This window comes from Bombus affinis, unplaced genomic scaffold (assembly GCF_024516045.1).
Source record: "Bombus affinis isolate iyBomAffi1 unplaced genomic scaffold, iyBomAffi1.2 ctg00000966.1, whole genome shotgun sequence".
Taxonomy (NCBI): Eukaryota; Metazoa; Arthropoda; class Insecta; order Hymenoptera; family Apidae; genus Bombus; species Bombus affinis.
Window position 1 is genome coordinate 27,501 of NW_026109472.1, and position 6,439 is coordinate 33,939.

The 6,439-nt window shown below is 48.4% G+C and overlaps 2 non-coding genes across 2 annotated transcripts; both read right to left on the bottom strand.

The window, feature by feature from the left end:
- Positions 1-1,765: 1,765 nt before the first annotated feature.
- Positions 1,766-1,920, bottom strand: LOC126928463 (5.8S ribosomal RNA). Its single transcript, XR_007716689.1, has one exon. It is a non-coding gene; the product is annotated as a 5.8S ribosomal RNA (ribosomal RNA).
- Positions 1,921-4,009: 2,089 nt separating this feature from the next.
- LOC126928465 (small subunit ribosomal RNA) lies at positions 4,010-5,932 on the bottom strand. Its single transcript, XR_007716691.1, has one exon. It is a non-coding gene; the product is annotated as a small subunit ribosomal RNA (ribosomal RNA).
- Positions 5,933-6,439: the final 507 nt, after the last annotated feature.

Here is a 6,439-nt window from a genome sequence, read left to right on the forward strand (position 1 = left end):
AGACTCACGCCAGACATCCTAAAACGATCGTCGGTGATTTTTAACGCCCGTCCTCAGTCTCTTACAGCCGTTTCTCTACTCTCGACAAATTCCAGCGGTTCCTTGTTTTCTGCCGGCACAGAGATCGAAACGGCAAAGTTTCTTTGCTCTGTACCGACGACGACGAAAACGCACGGGAACGCACGCAAGTGGAAAAGCGAGCGAGACGTACACTGTGGTGTGTTCGGGGACTGGACGACCGTCGACGTTAGGATGCGCGGTCCAGCGATAGACGCCGAAAAGGCATGGGATGACCAACACTCTCTGTTTTTCGAGTACTTGTAGCGCCGAATTGCCTTAAAAAAAAATCACACGCGCGCACGACTATCACGTCGTACGCGCGTGTATACCTCGTCTTTAATTAAATCAAAGTTTCACTCCAGCCTCGCCAAAGGGGATCGTCTTCTTCCTCGTCTACGATCTCTTCTCCTGTACGTGTCCAGAGATTCTCTCTGGCATGACGACGACGACCATCCAACGACTTTGTAACGGACTCTCGTGCGCATCTTCGTCAGGTACGGAAACGTTGCGCAACACCTCGAGCTTGGTAAAACACCCGTAGCCGATCATAGACACGCGCTAGTTCGCACACGATTTCTACGATTTCCGACGAACGTGGCTTTGGGCCAGGGCCGGCGGGCAGAGAGATACGCGAACGACGGGGAAAATTCGTCCCGATACAAGTAACGCGTACTCTCCGATCTCCGCGCAACGCCTGGGGATCATCTCCCTAAGTCATCAGCGCTCGAAGAAATCACGTGTGCGTTCCCGGATCTACGGCTCTCTTTCGGGGATAAATTACAAGCACAGAGTATGTTAAACGCAACGACGACCCATCGATGCGACGGTCCTCGTCGTTGTCAGTCGCTCGCGCAGAGTATATCTCTACGCACGAAGAGACGGAGTGGGCATTAGATCCCTGGGGCTATTCGAGTAAAACGTCTTAAGAAAAGACGGTTGTACGGCAAAATTCCGCACCGTTACCAAGTTTACTTTTATCTGAGGCTGTTCTCCTTCTCTCCTCTCTCGACCGAGTTCCCATATTTGCTTTCTCTCAGTCTCGCCAAAATAATATTCATTTAAGACGACGTCGGGGGCGCGGACATCGTGCTCATCGAAAACCTGCAAACGTATGCAAATCTGCTGATATGAAAAAAAAATCGGTCACGAGGACAACACTACGTATATATATATATATATATATATATATATATAATATATTCGATAACCGACACGAAGCGGTGCATAAGCGGGCGGTCGTACGAAAGGACGACTCACGACGCCGCTAGCACTCACGCAGGTCCGTGACGGTTCTCTCCGCTCTTATTCGTATCCTTCTTCGTGCGCTTCCTCCGACTCTGAAACGTTCTACGTATCGTAAGAACGACGGCGGGTTGTCGAAGGCACCAAGGGACAGAGAGAGACAGAGGTAGAGTTTCGTAGTGTCTCCCGTGAACACGATAGTTTATATATCGAGCATGCGTACGAATTGCACGGTCTCGACACGACCGCGACGAACGCCGACGAGCGTCCAACAATCGCTCGTACGTCGCGTACGTTCTCTCGCGTCCGCTCTTGTTCGTATCCTTCTTCGTGCGCTTCCTCCGACTCTGAAACGTTCTACGTATCGTAAGAACGACGGCGGGTTGTCGAAGGCACCAAGGGACAGAGAGAGACAGATAGAGAGGAACGACACGCAACGCAAGCAGTCTTAGGTTTACGTGAGCAACCCTCAGCCAGGCGTGGTCCAGGAATTGTATCCGTGGACCGCAATGTGCGTTCGAAATGTCGATGTTCATGTGTCCTGCAGTTCACACGTTGACGCGCAATTAGCTGCGTTCTTCATCGACCCACGAGCCAAGTGATCCACCGTTCAGGGTAATCTTTTCATATATTTTTTAAAACTCTTGTACTCCATGTACTCTTAATACTCGGTTCGAGCGAAGCCGAGATCCGACACGACCGACCAACGGGAATCGGACGCGCAGAAGTCGCCGGAAGATCGACGACACGAAAACGTTCGAAAATGAAATCCGACGAACGCGCGAAGATACGCGCGTCCGCCGGCCGGGCGAAAAGTACATTATGATATATAACAACCATCGAGATCGAAGCTCCGTTCGTCAGGAAACGACGGGGATATAACACCCGATTCTGAATCCTCTGTGCAGCACACGATCTCGCGAAGAAATACGCACGGTGGCTAGCCCATATATATATATATGTGTGTGTGTGTATATATAATACGATATGCATTCCTCTCGTCCAATTATTCAAGAAAAAGAGCGTGCGCCTCCATCGTTCGGGTGATGTAAAGATTCGATGGGACTCGCGCGACCCTCGGCCTCGAGCGGTCTTTCCTCCCAATATCCAGAAGCCGAGCTTTGAAAAAACTCTAGCGACGGCACGGGTGTCCGACTCACGACATCGAGGCTTCGAAGTCGGCGATCTCCTCCGAACGGATGGCGATCGCGACGACTCAAAGCGTGAAAAATCGACGAAAGAGAACACATCTCCGTTCAGGTGATTGTTTTTTTTAAAAAATAAAAAAATTCGATGGGACTCGCATCCATCTACCTCGCGCGGTCTTTCTTCCCAATATCCAGAAGCCGAGCTTTGAAAAAACTTCAGCGACGGCACGGGTGTCCGACTCACGACAACGAGGATAGACAGCCTGCGGTCCCCTCTGAACGGGTTATATGCGACGAACTAGACGAAACTTTAGTCGTTCAGGTGGTATAAAAAAAAAAAATTCGATGGGACGCACGCGCAGCCGTCGTCCTCGAGCGGTCTTTCTTCCCAATATCCAGAAGCCGAGCTTTGAAAAAACTCTAGCGACGGCACGGGTGTCCGACTCACGACATCGAGGGTAGACAGCCTGCGGTCCCCTCTGAACCAACTTCGGCTAGACTAGTTACGAATCGTTGCTACGCATCGTCATCATAGTCATCGTCATCATCATCATTATCATAGCGGGCCAACATCCACGCAATGCGTTTTCGTTCTAGGTTACCCGATCCACGAGTATGTTACAAGTGGTTTCGTTATTTCGAACAAAACGACATACGAAGAACACACGCCCTATGGGTAGGAAGCACGTTTCGAGAACGACCGAGAGCGGTGAAAGAGACGAAAGGTCGACGCGCATAAGGTATCCATGGATCTTCGAAGAGAACCTTCGAAGATATGTCGGTATCCTTTCTACATGCGCGACTCGCTACTCGTACTTTCGCTCTCGTCGACTCGTTTTAGTCGCTTCGTTCGATCCCAAAGAGGAGTCTTCGATGTCCCGTTGCTAGGAGGAGAGCAAACGCAACACAGACCACGAAACATAGAAGAGAATAGGCGAGCATGATCTCTCCGACACGAGGCACTTTAGAGATTTTGTTATTCGTTTGTACGGTCTCCACGACGCAAAAAAAAAAATACGAGATCGTGGCGGCGGGTCTTTCTGTATACGGCCTCACGCAAGCGCCTCGATCTCATTTCTCTTTACGGGTGGTTTCCATTCGTAATTTTTCGTTCGATATTCGTGTCAAAGTTTAATTTTCGAAAGCTCAAGTTCCCATTTATAGTTTTATTATAAAATCATAATATTCGCAGACGGCGGGTCTTTCTGTGTACGACCTCACGCAGGCGCCTCGAATTCGTTTATGTATGTATATATATATATATATATATATATATGTATCTCTTCATCCCGATGATCGAGAGAGAGTGCCACCTTCTCTTCATATAGTTTCGTAGCTGGAGGGTCGTCTCCTCCTTATGTCTTTTCATCATTTTGCCAACGGAGTAAGCCACGCTCCGGGCGAATTTAACTGTTCTTTGTTAAAGTATATAGCTTGTTGATACGTCGTATATACTTTGGTTCGTCGATATAGGAGGAGTACGGCTCCTTACCGACTTATACAGTTTCGTATTTTTCAAGTGTTCAAGTCAAATTCTTTAAGTTTTTGTGTTATATCGTTAATGATCCTTCCGCAGGTTCACCTACGGAAACCTTGTTACGACTTTTACTTCCTCTAAATGATCAAGTTTGGTCATCTTCCCGGTAACATCGGCAATGCTTATCACATTGGCCGCGCACCAGTCCGAAGACCTCACTAAATCATTCAATCGGTAGTAGCGACGGGCGGTGTGTACAAAGGGCAGGGACGTAATCAACGCGAGCTTATGACTCGCGCTTACTGGGAATTCCTCGTTCATGGGGAATAATTGCAAGCCCCAATCCCTAGCACGAAGGAGGTTCAGCGGGTTACCCGGGCCTTTCGGCCAGGGAAAACACGCTGATTCCTTCAGTGTAGCGCGCGTGCGGCCCAGAACATCTAAGGGCATCACAGACCTGTTATTGCTCAATCTCGTGCGGCTAGAAGCCGCCTGTTCCTCTAAGAAGATTTGTTTGTACGTTGGTAGTAAAAACCCACCGACCGAAGCCGGGGGCCTTCGAGATACCATAAGTTACGTCTATTTAGCAGGCTAGAGTCTCGTTCGTTATCGGAATTAACCAGACAAATCGCTCCACCAACTAAGAACGGCCATGCACCACCACCCACCGAATCAAGAAAGAGCTATCAATCTGTCAATCCTTCCGGTGTCCGGGCCTGGTGAGGTTTCCCGTGTTGAGTCAAATTAAGCCGCAGGCTCCACTCCTGGTGGTGCCCTTCCGTCAATTCCTTTAAGTTTCAGCTTTGCAACCATACTTCCCCCGGAACCCAAAAGCTTTGGTTTCCCGGAAGCTGCCCGCCGAGTCATCGGAGGAACTTCGGCGGATCGCTGGCTGGCATCGTTTATGGTTAGAACTAGGGCGGTATCTGATCGCCTTCGAACCTCTAACTTTCGTTCTTGATTAATGAAAACATTTTTGGCAAATGCTTTCGCTTCTGTCCGTCTTGCGACGATCCAAGAATTTCACCTCTAACGTCGCAATACGAATGCCCCCATCTGTCCCTATTAATCATTACCTCGGGGCTCCGAAAACCAACAAAATAGAACCGAGGTCCTATTCCATTATTCCATGCACACAGTATTCAGGCGAAGGTAGCCTGCTTTAAGCACTCTAATTTGTTCAAAGTAAACGTATCGGCCCACCTCGACACTCAGTGAAGAGCACCGCGATGGGATATTAGTTGGACCGCCCGCGAGGAGCTAAGCCCACCGATAGGACGTACCACATAATGCCAGTTAAACACCGCGAGCGGTGAACCGACACTGTGACACACAGATTCAACTACGAGCTTTTTAACCGCAACAACTTTAATATACGCTATTGGAGCTGGAATTACCGCGGCTGCTGGCACCAGACTTGCCCTCCAATTGGTCCTCGTTAAAGGATTTAAAGTGTACTCATTCCGATTACGGGGCCTCGGATGAGTCCCGTATCGTTATTTTTCGTCACTACCTCCCCGTGCCGGGAGTGGGTAATTTGCGCGCCTGCTGCCTTCCTTGGATGTGGTAGCTGTTTCTCAGGCTCCCTCTCCGGAATCGAACCCTGATTCCCCGTTACCCGTTACAACCATGGTAGGCGCAGAACCTACCATCGACAGTTGATAAGGCAGACATTTGAAAGATGCGTCGCCGGTGCTAGATGACCATGCGATCAGCACAAAGTTATTCAGAGTCACCAAAACAAACGATGGACGGACAGACGAGCCATCCGCCACCGATTGGTTTTGATCTAATAAAAGCATTCCTACCATCTCTGGTCGGAATCTGTTTGCATGTATTAGCTCTAGAATTACCACAGTTATCCAAGTAAATGTAGGTATGATCTAAGAAACCATAACTGATTTAATGAGCCATTCGCGGTTTCACCTTAATGCGGCATGTACTGAGACATGCATGGCTTAATCTTTGAGACAAGCATATGACTACTGGCAGGATCAACCAGGGATCTTATAATATATTCCCAAAAACCAGCATTTTCGTTTAAAGTTCTCTCTGTGTCGTAGGTGGGACGTAAGCACCGTACGACGAGACTTTTCATTTTATATATATATGTAATATGACTTAGAGAGCAACGTTCCATGGTTCAGTAACAACGTCACTCAGCCACTTTAATTCTCCTCCTCTCTCACCATCATATATCGATACAAAGATTCATACTTCACAGAATTATTTCTGTTTGTAACTTTTCTCCTCCAACTTCTCTCGTAGAATATAACTTAGCGGTAAAGCACGTATACGCATGCTGGACATACCGTAAGAATATTCTTTATAAGCTTCAACACCTCTGTAGAGACGCGTTACCAGAAGATAACGCACTCTACAGAACGCCAAAAGGACCATCGTGCAGCTACAAATAGCTTACAACCGATGGTCTCTGCAAGAATGGCTACTCCGTAAGTACAAGCACACACGCATCCAACTTTTGTCAAATACGTGCACACAGGTCACCAGC